Source organism: Podarcis muralis, chromosome 7 (genome assembly GCF_964188315.1).
Source record: "Podarcis muralis chromosome 7, rPodMur119.hap1.1, whole genome shotgun sequence".
Taxonomy (NCBI): Eukaryota; Metazoa; Chordata; class Lepidosauria; order Squamata; family Lacertidae; genus Podarcis; species Podarcis muralis.
Window position 1 is genome coordinate 24,987,070 of NC_135661.1, and position 14,690 is coordinate 25,001,759.

A 14,690-nucleotide genomic window follows, 5' to 3' on the forward strand; every position below is an offset into this window, starting at 1 on the left:
TCACTTTCGATCCCTTATTTGCATATGTGGACCTGAACTATCTACAGTAGCCCCCTGCTGGCCCAGGGTGAGAACTTCAGTACATAACAGCCCCCAACTCCTGTCATCATCCCTGACCATTGACCATGCTTACTGGGGCTGATGGGAGCTGGAGGGACGAGGGGTCGACAGCCCTTTGCTTGAATATGTCCTACTGGAGGTCCTGTCCACAGTCCCTATGAAGGTTAGAATTGCATCCAAAGCTATTCCTACTCAGAACAGACACACTGATGCTAACTAGCAGGTTCATTTTTAATGGGTCTACTTTGAGCATGACTTATTTGAATACACCTCACAATCCTCAAGGTGCTTCAGGACTCTTGTCTTGGAAGTGCCAAAAGACCCTTTGCTGCTTTTCTGCAAGAGGTTTCAAAGGGTTTCAAATTCAGGTGTCCTCAGTCCTTGTGTGTCTGGTCACCATCCAGACATTGGCAGGATAATGCACTCTGAGCAAAACAGACCCATTAAAATTCCACTCGGGTGCTTTGCCTGACCATCTGCCAAGCCAGAAGCTGGCACCAATTTGAGTATTTACTGTGGTGTGTTCCTAATAAACCAAAGTGTACTTTCATTTACCTCCTCTACAGCAATCAAGGAGCCGTGGCTGCAATAAATCGTTTCATTTCCAAACTCACGTGCTCTCTTGCCCTGTCACTGTGCCTGCCAAGGTGGAGAGACAAAATGTTCCATAGTCTCCACGGAAGGAAAATAACCCACATTTTGTACCTTTCCCTATGACGTTAATGACTGACACGGAAAATTGCATGGGGACATTCCCAATAAAACCAGAACAGGGCAGCAGGGGGAGGGAAAAAAAAAGAGAGAGAGATAGATAGATAGATAGATAGAGAGAGAGAGAGAGAGAGAGATCTGCAAGATTACCACCATAGAAGAGGAGGAGGAGGAGGAGGAGGAGGAGGAGGAGGAGGAGGAGTTTGGATTTGATATCCCGCTTTATCACTACCTGAAGGAGTCTCAAAGCGGCTAACATTCTCCTTTCCCTTCCTTCCCCACAACAAACACCCTGTGAGGTGAGTGGGGCTGAGAGACTGAAAGAAGTGTGACTAGCCCAAGGTCACCCAGCAGCTGCATGTGGAGGAGCGGGGAAGCGAACCCAGTTCACCAGATTACAAGTTCACCACTCTTAACCACTACACCACACTGGCTCTCAGGGATGTAGGGATGCAGGAGGGCAGGGATTTCCATTCTGAACTATATTCATCACAATTCCCATTATTTGTCTCACTCTCTACAATTTAAGTTACGGAGCTTGACATAACTACTGTATTTACACAAATTACACCACTTACATTCATTTCAATATAAAGGAAATGCCAAAAGCATGTTTTTGAAAAGCCATCAATTACATATCATTTGTGGTCTTTGTGAAACCAGCAACGATGATGTGAATGGATACTGGCCATACTCGCTTGACCAAAGGCAAATGAACTGCAGCAATTTCTACTTCCTTTTCTGCCCGAATCTTCTGACATCCCTATGCACAGGACAGGACTGTCCTCTCTCATTGACACCACAAAGTTAACAAGAGGTCTATCAGTTGCTGAACTGTTTTGCCATTCCTGAGATGTTATCAATAAGCATTCTCCAGCCCATGGGTAGGCAAACTAAGGCCCGGGGAGCGGATCCGGCCCAATTGCCTTCTAAAACCGGCCCGCTGACGGTCTGGGAATCAGCGTGTTTTGACATGAGTAGAATGTGTGGTTTTATTTAAAATGCATCTCTGGGTTATTTGTGGGGCATAGGAATTCATTCACTATTTTTTTTTCAAAATATAGTCCGGCCCCCCACAAGGTCTGAGGGACAGTGGACCAGCCCCCTGCTAAAAAAGTTTGCTGAACCCTGTGAGCCCAGCCTTTCTTAGCAGTAACATCTCATCTGCTTTCTTGGTTGAAATGGCTCTCCCCACTCCTGTTGTGGTCTGTTTGCATATCAGCCATGGAAGATTAAAGCTACCACTGATGTGTCAAATGCATCAACACAGACAGAGAGAGAAACACAGAAAGATAGGGACTTCCGGTCAGCGCCAGCGATTAATGGCGGATTTGCCTCCGAGCTCCGGGGGAAGTTTGCTCCGCGGGTTCGGGTCCTGCCGCTACGGCGAAGCGGGGACCCTTAAAAATCACAGGCGCGGAAGCCTGTGAACGAGGAGACCCGGCGGGCACCTTTTGCGCCCCCCAAAACCGCAAAGGAGCCTTTTTAAAGGCTACGGAGCAGTAGCGGGTGAGCGGCGCGGTGCTGAGGGTCGTCTACAGCCTGCAGAGTGAAGCCGCGTCGCCATGATCGGAGAGCGCTGATTTCTTCCTACGAATTTGGACTCAAAATAACTACTCTTGAGTAGGATCAACGTATTTAATTTGGAATCAAATTATTAAGAAATTTGGCACTAGCACGGGGAAAGGTACAAAGAGGAAGTCTGCCTTTCCCTCCTGTAGATAATTCAAAAGCAAAGTAACTGTAAGCTGTAACTAAAGAGTGAACATTTTCTTGAAACTACTAATCTACCGTTTGGAAGAGCATCTCCCCCCCCCCCCGTTTTGCAGGAGCGGTGGGGGGTGGAAACTGAACTTTTTATGCCTGCAAGATAGGTACGAACTTAAAAAACATCCGCTGCTTTGATCTCTGGGGTCGGACTGCCTTGAAAGGAAATTGAATGGTGGACTGTTATTACATTTGGGACAAAGTCCGAGACTGGCTTCACTACTATCAAGTAATGGAGACTTATAAGTTAGACAGGAAAATTGGTTTCCAGGTGGAAAAATCAAAATTGGAGACAGAATTGTTAACACCAGCTGACCGACCATGCCCAGGAGAAAGGCCTCTGGTTTCTTCAGGAAGGTATATTTAAATACCTTTTTCATTTCATTATAAATCATTTCCCAAAAAGCCTTAATCCTTGGGCACGTCCACCAGAGGTGAAAGAATGTACCCTCAGTCTCTTTACATTTCCAACACTTATTATCAGGCAAGTGGTAAATTTTTGCAAGCTTGACTGGAGTCATGTACCACCTGTAAATCATTTTCATAATATTTTCTTTTAAGGCATTACATGCCGTAAATTTAATACCGGTGGTCCACAGCCGTTCCCAGTCCTCAAACATAATGTTATGACCAATATCTTGTGCCCACTTGATCATAGCTGATTTAATTAATTCATCCTGTGTGTTCCATTCCAGCAGCAAGTTATACATTTTAGACAGAACTTTTTTTATGTATGCCACAACAGCAGCAAGAATACTCATCACGAAGTATTGGAAGACAGAAGATCTACCCACCGTGGAAGAATGGCAGATGAAGGTTATAGACTATATGGGACTGGCAGAAATGACCGGCAGAATCCGAGACCAGGGAAAAGAGACGGCGGAAGAAGATTGGAAGAAATTTAAGGACTATCTTAAGAAATATTGTAAAATTATGGAATGTTAGAACGATGTTGATTTAGAAATTAAGTGGTTTTCAGCTGTAATGATTAGGTAAATAAGAAAAGATAGGTCAAAAATTAAAATAGAAATTAGGGGAGGGATTTGCTGATTTGAATTAATTAGAGATCAGAATACAGAAAGGGGAGGCATGAGGAGGTCGGGAAAATAGGTTTTATGAATATAAGGGATTGAAATTATACTTGTTGTAGTGTGTATTTTGTATGTTTGTATTTTTGTTTTTTCTGTTTTCCCCCCTGTTTTTTCTATTTTATACAAATCTTTAAAAAACCTTAATAAATATCTTAAAAAAAAGAGAGAGAGAAACACAGAAAGATGCACAACAAAGAATACACACTTCGGCATTATCTTTGACAGTTGAGAGAAATAGATATTGTTATGAGTTTAGCGGGGAGGAAGTAGGCAGCATGTGAGATATTCCTAACAAGAGTTCAGATATAAGTCAGGCTAACTTCCAGTGTTGAGATGATCACCTGTGTGACAGTTCATTAAAAGAACAAAGGAAAGGGCTGTGCGTGCAAGACGGCAAATGGGTTGAGGGCAGAGACTGAGTTTAGAGTTGAAAGGGGAGTGATGTGTCCTAGAAGCAAAGCAGTAAGCTGGAGAGAGTCAGAGCAATGCTTGAGAGCAATGTTTGATTTCTTTTTGAATCCAAGGCTGCGGTGATGGGAGAAACAAGACCCTTTTGAGGTGTTAATGCTGTGAATCCCTCCAGTGCAGGTTGCATATATGTACAAATAAACCGTATATCCTAAGAAGCAAAGATCACCAGTGTTGAAGCAATGATTCTTCAACATCAGCTTCTTTGGACTGGTCATGTTGTGTGGATGCCTGATTATCGTCTTCCAAAGCAACTACCGGTACTCTATTCCCAATTTAAAAATGGAAAGCGTAATGCTGGTGGTCAACAAAAGAGGTTTAAAGACTCTCTCAAGGCAAATCTTTTTAAAAAATGTAGTATAAACACCGACAACTGGGAAACACTGGCCTGCGAGCGCTCCAATTGGAGAACAGCCTTGACCAAAAGCGTCATGGACTTTGAAGACGCTGGAATTCAGGATGCAAGGGAGAAACGTGCTAGGAGGAAGGCACGCTTGGCAAACTCTCACCATGATCAACTCCCACCCGGAAACCTATGTCCCCACTGTGGAAGGACGTGTGAATCCGGAATTGGCCTCCACGGTCACTTACAGCCTCACTGTTAAAACCGTGTTCATGGAAGACAATCTTACTTGGCAACAAGTGATCTCCAAAGAAGAAGATATCCTAAAGGCACCAAAGTCTTTGCTGTGTCTCATTTCCAAAAGGAAACATGAACCCTGGGTAAGTGACTGGAACCCCTGGAATCCTATGGGAACCTAGCAAACTGTCCTATGAATCCTTCGTCAAAAGATGTGAGTTGGGTGCTTTGGAACGGCATCTCTTAAGAATAAAAGAAGTCTGTACTGTAAGTCCGTACAGGTGTACTCTGCTCCAGCCCTGTGGCTCTGCAGCTTCCCAGCAGCCTATCTGGGGGAAAACAGTGCTATGGGAGGACTTAACCCGTGACATCATCTTTCCTGGGACTTTAATTAAAGATTGGGAAACAGGGGAGACGTTTTCTCTTTTTTAAAACAGGTGTTCCTACCTGTAGGTTTACGACAGGGGTGTCCAAACTTTTTTCAAAGAGGGCCAGATTTGATGAAGTGAACATCCCTGAGGGCCGACCAAAGGGCCGACCAAAGTTGTTGAACTTTTTATTGGATTGAAGTAGTTGACCTTTTTTAAAGATTGGAGTTGTTTTTTAGGATTTTACCCCAGGAAATAAACTGCCACAGGGGTCAGATTAAACCGACCGGTGGGCCGGGTTAGGCCCCCGAAAAGGACTTTGGACATGCCTGGTTTACTTTTTTTAAAAAATAATTTTTATTAAGTTTTCCATTTAACAATCCAATCATATCACATTAATTATTCCAAATTGTACCAATACATATCATAAAGTCCAAATATTTTGCCAAATTATAATTTTTTGTTGGGGGTTCCCATGCTTCGAGTTCAGTAAGGGTCCAGTCATCTCATATTTCTGCTGCTTACAGTATTCACCAATCCCATCTTTCGATCTTCTTGTTGTTATCTTTTTTCTTCTTAATGGCCTCTGAGTTGTTTCCACAGGCGAGTTAAAGTAAACATTATTATGCTTCTGTGTGAACTTTGTAAGGCTCTCCCTTTTTTAAAGCTGGTAAGTCTTTTGTTTGCAATAAATCTTGACACGCTGATCCAAAAGTCCTGCTCGGGTGGCAGGCGCCATCTTTCTCAGTTCCGATGAAATAAAATCTAAGCGTCTGCTCATTAATTTTCCCAGACAAGTTGCACCATAAATCATGGACATGCCTGGTTTACAATGTAATCAGCCTGATACAAAAGGGAGAAGGGAGGACGAAGCAGGTAGAGAGAGGGAGCAGAGTTGCCAAGGCTGAATTGGAAGTGGCAAAAGCTAGCAGGCACTCCTGCAGAGAAGCGACAAACTCCCTCCTCTTTACCCCTACCCTGAAGTGGGTGGGGAAACACTTTCCTAACCCTTTCTAGGCAATCTAAGCGGATGGGAGGGGAAGCCAGAGGCAAAAGTAGGTAGAGCAAAGAGCACAAACTTTTATCTTTCTGGATGGTAGGCCGGTTTCTACACATTCTCAGGATGCAAAGCTGGCGAGGGGGCATGGCATGGGGGGAAAGGGGTGGATAGGAGGCGGCGATGTGGCCTGGGGAGCTTCCTGAGGGCTAGACGACCTCATTCAGCCCATAAACCTGAGCTTCCCCAAGGCTGCCTTAATGCACCGAGTCTGTCCACAGCATGGTGGCAGTGCTATTGTGCCCAGGCAGATAGGGCGTGGAATGCCTGGCATTTCACCAGTGCTGGATCGGCAGTTACAAGGTGAAATGGAGGGTTGTAAAAAAGGAGAGATCTGCCAAAGCTGTCTGCCTACCCCTGCAGCCTCACAATTCCATTACTGAGCCTTTGTAACTTCTTCCCCACTTCCCACAACCCCTATCCCAGTCACCGGTAATAAAGAGATGAACGTTCTGTCTCTGAGGATTCTGGCAGAGCCGACTGAAGAGTGCCAGGCACGTGAACCTTTTAAGATTTTAATCCTTTGATTCTTTAAGAGTTTTATATCTTTTTTTCTCCCCTCTCCGCCCCCTCCTCCCCCGCACCTCGCTCAAGCTCTTATTGCGCAGTGCTGAGTTCCAGGCGATAAGCCCACAACGGAGAGAGCCCTGAGCCTCACTTATAGACAGGAGAAGAATCAAATTCTTCCGCCCCTCAGAAGAGAAAAATCCCCAGACTGGCTCTATCTCCCACCCTGTTTAAAAAACCCAGAGGGATTAAATAGACTGTGAAGAAGGTTTTGTTCCCTTGGGGGGGGGGGCGGAGAGAAGCCTGATAGGAGAAGCAGGTCTAATAAAAATAGTAGTAGTAGTAGTAGTAATAATAATAATAATAATAATAATAATAATAATAATAATGCCCCGCCCATCTGGCTGGGTTTCCCCAGCCACTCTGGACGGCTCCCAACAGAATATTAATACCATGATCAAACATCAAACATTAAAAACTTCCCTAAACAGGGCTGCCTTCAGATGTCTTCTAAAAGTCAGATAGTTATTTCCTTGACATCTGAAGGGAGGGTGTTCCACAGGATGGGAGCAACTACCGAGAAGGCCCTCTGCCTGGTTTCCTGCAACCTCACTTCTCGCAGGGAGGGAACTGCCAGAAGACCTTTGGAGGTGGACCTCAGATGAATGATGGGGGTGGAGAATGAGAATTGTGAAATTCTGACCCCGCTGGATAAGGATTTTTTCAAAAAAAGATTTTCCGCATCTTAAAGCGCCGAGGCCTGATTTCTTAACCTAAGATAAAAACCCTTCTGTTTTCACCGCCAAACCTTTCAGGGGAGCATTTGCAACCGTTTGGCACCATTTTTGAGTGAATTGCAGAATGTCAGATTTTTTGTGAAATTCTGACCTTGCGGGTTAGGGTTTTTTCAAAAAAAGATTTTTCACAGCTTAAAGTGTTGAGGCCTGATTTCTTGGCCTATGCTAAAAAGCCTTCTGTTTCCACCGCCAAACCTTTCAGGGGAGAATTTGCAACAGTTTGGCACCATTCTTGAGTGAATTGGAGAATTTCAGATTTTTGCTGAAATTGTGACCCCGGGGCTTAGAAAAAAAATTTCACAGGTTATGTCGCTGAGGGCTGATTTTTTGACCTATGCTAAAAAGCCTTCTTTTTCAAATGCCAAATCTTTCTGGGGAGAATTTGCAACAGTTGGCACAATTTTTGAGTGAATTGGAGAATTTCAGATTTTAAAAAGCCTTCTATTTCGACCGCCAAACATTTCAGGGGAGCATTTGCAACCGTTTGGCACCATTTTTGAGTGCATTGCCGAAAGTCACATTTTTTCTGACATTGTGACCCCGGGGCTTAGGGATTTTTTCCAAAAAATATTTTTCCACCGGTTAAGTTGTCGAGGGCTGATTTCTTGTCCTGTGATAAAAAGCCTTCTATTTCGACCGCCAAACCTTTCAGGGCAGCATTTGCAACCGTTGGGCACCATTTTTGAGTGAATTGCCGAAAGTCAGATTTTTTCTGAAATTGGGGATTTTTTCAAAAAAATCTTCTTCCGCCGGTTAATTTGTCGAGGTCAGATTTCTTGTCCTGTGATAAAAAGCCTTCTGTTTCGACCGGCAAACCTTTCAGGGGTGCATTTGCAACCGTTGGGCACCATTTTTGAGTGAATTGCCAAAAGTGAGATTTTTTCTGAAATTAGGGATTTTTTCAAAAAAATCTTCTTCCGCCGGTTAAGTTGCCGAGGTCTGATTTCTTGTCCTGTGATAAAAAGCCTTCTGTTTTGACCGCCAAACCTTTCAGGGGAGCATTTGCAACCGTTGGGTACCATTTTTGAGAGAGTTGCCGAAAGTCAATTTTTTTCTGAAATTGTGACCCCAGGGCTTAGGGTTTTTTTCAAAAAAATCTTATTCCGCCAGTTAAGTTGTCGAGGTCTGATTTCTTGTCCTGATTTCTTGTCCCGCCTTCTGTTTCGACCGCCAAACCTTTTGGGGCAGCATTTGCAACCGTTGGGCACCATTTTTGAGTAAATTGCCGAAAGTCAGATTTTTTCTAAAATTGTGAACCTGGGGCTTAGGGATTTTTAAAAAATAAAATAAAATAAATTCTGCTGTTTAAATTGTCGAGGTCTGATTTCTTGTCCTGTGATAAAAAACCTTCTATTTCAGGTTTGCAACCGTTGGGTACCATTTTTGAGTGAGTTGCCGAAAGGTACTACCTAAAATAATTAAGGAAGATCAATATGGATTTGTTAAGGGAAGATACATAGGCCATCATATAAGAAATGTGTTAAATGTATTAACAAGCAGGGTAAAAGGAAAATTGGTGGTCTTAAAATTGGATGTGTACAAGGCCTTCGACACGATTAGACATAAGTTCTTATGGAATATTATGCAGGAGGTAGAATTAGGAGAGAACTTTGTGGAAGCAATCCGGGAATTGTATAGAGAAGGGAAGGCTGTGGTCAGAGTGAATGAGGGGATTTCAGATCAATTCACTATACAAAGAGGAGTTAAACAAGGATGTTCACTCTCACCACTACTATTTGTATTGGGTATGGAGTACTTGGCAGACAGAATACGAAACTCAGTAAGGATAAAAGGAAATAAGAAAGGAAAGGAAGAAATGAAGTTAAACATGTATGCAGATGCTATCCTATTATTATTTACAAACCCCTTAGAGGGTGTAAGAGAATTTATGATAATCCTGCAGGACTTTAAAGAGGAGTTGGGATTGGGAGTAAATTTGGAGAAGTCTGAAATTTTATTTTGGGATGTAAATAAAGAGGAGAAGAAGGAAATTGCAAAAATGACAAAGATGGATATCAATAGGAAATTTTTTTAATACTTGGTGGTAAATATTATTATAAATATTGCTAGGATTCCAGATGTAAATTACAAAGAAGTGTGGAGAAAATCAAGAAGGATATAAAATCACTGATGATAAGCGACAAAGAAAGAATGATAAGGATAATTCAGATTAAATGGGAGCAGGAAGGTATAATCCATCCAAACACGGCCCAAGAACTGATGAAGAATATAAACAATATTAAAATAGAAAAGTATAAAGAATTAATATAAAGTATAAAGTATAAAGGCACATTTAAATAAATTTTTGAAGTATGGATGGCTAAATTCGCATCAGTACCTGAGAAAATGGTGCTTCTTCAGTTCTTCTTGATGACTTGATAGTGGCTTGTGATGAGTATCAGACCTGTAAGGAGGCCACAGAGGAATTGTTGCACCTATTATGGGAGGCTGGATATTAGGTATCCCTCAAAAAGGCCCAAAGAAGCTTGCCAGTCTGCTCCCAGAAGGAGGAGAATTCCCCATTCCCTGAACCCATGTTTCTCAGGACCCTTGGCTGAGATTCTTGTCCTGACATTGCCAGGCCCCTCTCAACTAACATGTGTCCTGGCCACCCAATGGCATGAGGTTGCCTCCCCTACACCAAAGCGGAGAATCTTCTTCTCTCCTACCTTTGCAGACACCTTACCTCCACTTTTGTGCCGCCAAACTGCTTGATGAATTCTTGCAGTAAGTGGGAGATATCCAACGGGTTGAAGCTGCTCTCGACAACCAGGTCTCTGGCCAGGAAGCACATGGCCTCCAAGAGCTGCTCTGCAGGAAGAAAGGCGCCAAAGACCTGAAGCAAGAGAGGAAGGTCAGAGATGCCCACAGGGCAGGGCTGGGGAGCAGAAAGCCCAGGTGCTGCCTCTGCAGAACCCAGAACATGTGGCTTGAGAGACCGCTGGGCCTTGTGTGAGAGCGACTTACCCTGGCAAGAGAGTAACAATTATTCAGAAACAATTCAGGAACCGGTCCTCCGGTGGATTTGAGGACCTTCTGAGCTCTGAAGATGAGTCTTTGGTTCCACGAAGATCGTGCCAGTGTCTCTGCAAAGGAAAGCCAAAGGGTTAGTTTGAGTCTTCCTCACCCCACCCCATGCTGGGATGCATTCTTCCAGTCTTACCTTCGTAGTGCTGCAGGATGGGCAGAAGATGGCAGAGGGCCTCTGCTGCCCGCTGCCTGCACTCCGGGTCCGGATCCAGTGCGCACAGAGAGGAAATAGCCACCAGTTGGCCAAGGGAGGATGCAGGAAGCGCTTCCGATGGCTGAGAAGAAACCCAGAGAAGGGACTGATAAGAGAAGCAACCCATCACCATTTTTCCTATAACATTTTTATTAAATCTTCCAAACATTCCAAAACATTTAGCATCCTATACAGAAAAAAAAATCTTTTTGAGTTCCCACCCCTCTTTTCTTGATGTTTGCTTTTTACTTCTTTTATCAGCTGTTTTTCTCACTGGGATTCATTCTGCTATGGCCCAACTCTGGTCTCAAAGTTGGGTATGTGCTGGGATGCCGGATTGTCCCTTGGGCACTTTGCAGGGTGGGCCTAGAAGCAGCAGCCTGAAGGCCTTGACAGCCCTGCATGGTTGCAATGCTTTCCCTGTGTGAGTGCCTGAGGGCCCTGCTCCTGCCGCTCACCACCTGGCCCAGGGCGGGGCCTGACAGGCCTCACAAGGACTGCTACTGCTGTGCTGCCCAGGACTCCCCTGTGTGAGTGCCTGAGGGCCCTGCTCCTGCCGCTCACCACCTGGCCCAGGGCGGGGCCTGAGGGGCCTCATAAGGACTGCTACTGCTGTGCTGGCCAGGAGGACTCCCATGTGTGAGTGCCTGAGGGCCCTGCTCCTGCCACTCACCACCTGGCCCAGGGCGGGGCCTGACAGGCCTCATAAGGACTGCTACTGCTGTGCTGCCCAGGAGGACTCCCCTGTGTGAGTGCCTGAGGGCCCTGCTCCTGCCACTCACCACTTGGCCCAGGGTGGGGCCTGAAGCCTCACAAGGACGGTTGCTGTCACTGCTGCTGCTGCCCAGGAGAACCCGGAGGGGCGCAGAGTTCTTTTAAAAATGTTTTAAAATTTTCCTTTCCCTTTTGACTTTTTTGTATGTGGGGGGTGGGGTGGGGTAGATGTTTGGTTGGGCTTGGGAATTTGTTTTATTTTGATGGATTTGTAATTTTTACAGTTTTTTGTTTGTATTCTTTTATTATTTTCTGGGGTTTTTTTGTTTTGTTTTGTTTTGTTTTGTTTTTGTTTTAAGATTTTATTTTGATCTTAAGGGGAGGGGTCAGGGCTGCCGGGGAGTGGGTCCCAGCCAACAAAATGGCTGGGGCATGTTCCACAGGGGGGGGGGGGGTGCGCTGGTCCAGTATATCTGAAGAAGCGTCTCCACTCCCATCGTTCTATCCGGACACTGAGGTCCAGCACCGAGGGCCTTTTGGTGGTTCCCTCACTGCGAGAAGCCAAGTTACAGGGAACCAGGCAGAGGGCCTTCTCGGTAGTGGCGCCCACCCTGTGGAACACCCTCCCACCAGATGTCAAAGAGAACAACAACTACCAGACTTTTAACTCACATATTCCTGGATCTTCTGCAGGAGGGCGGAAAGATCTCGGAGCGCCTTCCTTCGGATCTTCCCACTCTTCATCGTGGCGATGACCTCCGTAAGTCTGGGCTTCAGCTGTTCCTTGCTGACGCTTTCAGGAGGAAGATCAGCCGCATCCAGAGAACCTGTGGTTGGGATGCTGAGGGGAGAGAGGAGTAGCACTTTTGTAAAAAGGGTTTATTGCCTCCCATCCTTCAAAGACCCCAAGCACCACCACCATAGAAATGGACCGGGTGTTTTTTGTTTTTTTTTAAGCAATTGATTATGGGGCAGAGGGTTAGCACAGGATTACCTTGGAGGAAGATCCTCCCCATCTTCCAGGCTGATTTCCGATATTTGATCTTCATCAAAATCAATTCCCTGTCCATGAGAAAAGAGAAAAGAGAAAAGAGAAACAGGAACATCAGAATGTGAAGAATGGATCAGACCCATTCATGTTTTTGTGTTGATCAGGAAAGCGCAGATGAGGTAGGTTGGGAAACAAACTGAAAATCTCTGTCCTCCATTTCCTTAGAGACCTTATTCATCCTTCTATTCATTTAGAGCATTTGTACCCCTCTCTTAAGCCAAAAAGGCTCCAAGAGAGCCTTACATGAAATCAAATGCAAGAAACTCCCTAATGGCAGACTTCTATTGTAAGAAACAATCTGACCAACAGAAATACAACACACAAAGAAAGGGGGCAAGGAGGGCAGACGAAAAGACAACTCATAAGCTCAGGCCCCATCCAGTGTCTAAAATGCTGTTGTCATCTCTCCCACTGAGGCAGCCTGATGAAATGGCTGCCACCAGGTAAGAGTTGGGGGGGGAGAGGAGACCTGAGGGAGCTGGCCTTTCAGCAGAGCCCATGGCGCTGTTTATCATCTGTCCTTCCTCCAGGAGCAGAGCTCCGCCAGGGCTCCTGTCTCTCCCTCGCCTGCACCTGGGAGCAGCCCTTTCCTGTGATGGACTCTGTGGACAGGTGGGCAGCAGGGCTCCCTGCCTCAGCTCTGCAGAAAAACAAGCTCCACCCGGTACCCCCTTCCCCTCCACTGGGCCAGCCACTCACACTTTCTTTTCTTCTTCTGTTTTCCCCTTTCCTTTCCAAACTATAGTACTAAGATAACATCCAGCATGTATAAATAGAAATGAAGTCTCTTCCAGATTCACATGTACATAAATCAGAAGGAATCCTCTGTTCAAAATAATATTCAATCAACTTCAATATAGGACACTGAATTTTCCTTTTTGATATTCCTTCTCCCCTTCCAAAAACTTGGGCAAAGCTCAAGCCTTTCTTTGACTTTGGATAGCTCTTTACCAAACTTGGTGATACTGTAGGACCTGTTCCATATCTGCTATGGGGTCCCTGGAGCACAGATTCACACAAAGCGGCAAAACGTCCTTGCAGGTTATTAATGGTTTTATTTGAAATGCATATGCAGAACAAAGGTACAGAGCAATAAGCTCGCAACCTGCACACCCCAGTAAGGGTGCGCCCACTTTTTATACCCCTTAGAATGCATAGACACGTGTTCACATGTAAAACATGTGATTTACACTAACAACAATAAGATGGGGCTTTGTTTCTTGTGTTACCCTCCTCCTTTTCAGTTCGCCTCCTCCTTTTCAGCCTCCCCCTGTCTGGGGTTACAATAACACCCATTCAATTTTGCTCTTATCTTCTACCTGCCTAAGCCAGACATTCCAGAGAGAGAGGCCCATTTTTACTCTAACATCTGAGAGAGGAGAAAATGCCTAAAAGAGTTTTTGGGATCATATAGAGAACAATATTCTAATGGCCCTTCAATACCATTAATCTAGGTTCCAGAGTTAAGTCCCCTGGCCATGGCAACCTCCACTTACCTCCAGGAGTCTTTGGGATGACATCCTCTACTGTAGTGACTGCGCGAGGGTCACTACAGGCCACCTCTGCCAACCTTGAGAAGCTGAGGATGCAGGAACCTCAGTTCAAACGGTCACTGCTGTTGCTAGGCAACGGCAGTTGAGAACATGGAATTCCCAGCCTCAGTGCCAAGGTTCTAGGAGAGTCCGTGTGGCCTAGTGCTTAGAACAATGTTAATGCCATACAACGCTAGGGTGATATATATATATATATATATATATATATATATATATATATATTCTTTGAAATGTACAGTTTAATACTTTTTCTATTATTTGTATCCTGCTTTGCAGGCTCTTGTTGTCTCCTAAAGAAGCTGACAGGATTGCTCCCCTGTACTTGCTTATGTGTTTGCCATGTACATTTATGAACGTTTATTTTATATTTGGGACCTTTGAATTCTTAACTCTGAACTCTGGATTAATAACATTTTAGGAATCTTCCAGTAGGGCTAATTCTATTGCTGGGAAGGACTCAGTGACCCCAGTCTATTTTAGGAGAGAGGGTGGTATGGGGTTGGGGGCAGATGAGATGGAGCTGCTTGGCAGTGGGTGTGTTGTATGCAGAAAGCATACGCTTCAGTTCCCATGACCCACCTCCTTTCAGTTACTAGTTTCTTGGAGTTGGGGCTAAATCCATGATGGGTCAGAGAAAAATGAGCGGCAGCAGGAACCAGTCAAAGCAAGGCAGATCTTAATTTTACTGTTGCGACAGAATTTCTCACCTTACATGTTGCATGGAGGTGAGGAGCCAAGACAAG

At 44.8% G+C, this 14,690-nt stretch overlaps 2 long non-coding RNA genes across 2 annotated transcripts; both read right to left on the reverse strand.

The window, feature by feature from the left end:
- Nucleotides 1-8,690: 8,690 nt before the first annotated feature.
- LOC144328596 (uncharacterized) lies at nucleotides 8,691-10,791 on the reverse strand. The gene is made up of 3 exons (XR_013393822.1): nucleotides 10,093-10,791; nucleotides 9,745-9,810; nucleotides 8,691-8,815 (listed from the first exon to the last, which is right to left on the reverse strand). It is a non-coding gene; the product is annotated as an uncharacterized LOC144328596 (long non-coding RNA).
- A 1,150-nt stretch (nucleotides 10,792-11,941) lies between these two features.
- Nucleotides 11,942-13,991, reverse strand: LOC144328597 (uncharacterized). The gene is made up of 3 exons (XR_013393823.1): nucleotides 13,891-13,991; nucleotides 12,338-12,405; nucleotides 11,942-12,184 (listed from the first exon to the last, which is right to left on the reverse strand). It is a non-coding gene; the product is annotated as an uncharacterized LOC144328597 (long non-coding RNA).
- Between the last annotated feature and the right edge of the window lie 699 nt (nucleotides 13,992-14,690).